Source organism: Macadamia integrifolia, unplaced genomic scaffold (genome assembly GCF_013358625.1).
Source record: "Macadamia integrifolia cultivar HAES 741 unplaced genomic scaffold, SCU_Mint_v3 scaffold1663, whole genome shotgun sequence".
NCBI lineage: Eukaryota > Viridiplantae > Streptophyta > Magnoliopsida > Proteales > Proteaceae > Macadamia > Macadamia integrifolia.
Window position 1 is genome coordinate 67,233 of NW_024868295.1, and position 1,468 is coordinate 68,700.

Sequence of the window (1,468 nt, forward strand, 5' to 3'; positions counted from 1 at the left end):
GGCCCCAGCCCGGCCCAACCCTGCCAAGGCCTGGAAAAGTTCAACCCTAACTTGCCCTCAGGGTGGGTCGGGCCAGGCCGGGTTGGGTCAGGTTCTTACATCTATCCCTTTTTTTTTTTTTTTTTTTTCTAACATACATCTAATACCAAGACATCATTTCAAGGGATTCTTTTAAATCAAAAGTGGGTTATGTATTGGGTTTCTTAAAGTGAAAATGTGAGCATTGTGTGCATGGAACATTATAATATATTATATTATAACCTATGTTACAATGTGTATATGTTATAATAAAAATATTTACAATTAATGATGTAAAAGGAGTATATTATAATCAAGGCCTCAAGGTTAAAAGTCAAAGTCGAGTTGGGCCAGGTTGGCCCGGGCCTAGAACTCAACCCGAGCCCGGCCCGACCCGATCCTGACCTAAGGTTGGGGTTTTTCAACCCTAACCCACCCTTAGGGTCAAAAAACTTGGCCCAAGCCCTATTCGGGCTTAGGGCAGGTTAGTGTGGGTTTGGGTTATCAGGGCCAAACTTTCACCCCTAATTCTATTGATGCACTTTTAGTGGGCCACCTCATGATTCACATGGCATTCATGGGCCTACACAACCCATTAGGTGTATGGGTGTATTAGGCCTTAAGCCCAATCACTGTCTTACGATCCATTGGGCTTTAGAAGCCCATTTTACAGCCAAGCCTATATAGACAAACTTCATACTTCATGGCTCTCTCATTTAGCTTCAAACATGTCTCTTTGAATGCATAAAATTTAGCTTCTGTTAATGCTATAACATGGAGTTCTCATAGGGGAAGCAACAGGATCCAAGAGTTGAGGTAAACCCCAAGAAGAGATCACAAACCTATTTTTGGGGGTGGGGGCAGGGGCGGGGGCGGGGGCCGTGGCGGGGGGAGGGGGGTTGTCATTACATGAGTCTTGGTAGGCTCACACCTTCATATGAGATCGATTCTTAGATTTTTTTGGATAGTTCTAGATTGCCTAATCCAATTCCTAAGGTTCTACTCATCAAAATGTGGTAAGTGGTAGCTCTAAATGTAGTCTTGCCAATTGATTCTAAAATGGATTTCCTCTGAAGTATTTCCCGATCCACCTCCACTCAACCTCAAGGTTCCCAATCTTCAATTGCTGGCCTAACATTTACACAAATTAAATGAGTTAATGCAAGATGAAACTACAAGGAAGTCCTAGAAGGGGTGAAATAGGCCCGGGTTGGACCGTGTTTCTTAAAACCCTAATCCAACCCTAGGTCCTCAAAATTCAACCCAGGTCCAACTCTACCCTTCCCAGTTCATGTTTAGGCTCAGCCTTGTTGGGTTCATACCAACCCAACCCGATGCTAATTGACTCTATCAAGGCTGAGTTGGGTTGGGCTGGATTGGGTTGTGTTGACCTTGGCTTCTACAATGGTTGGATTAACCTTGATTGACATGTTTTTTCCATTCATATTTC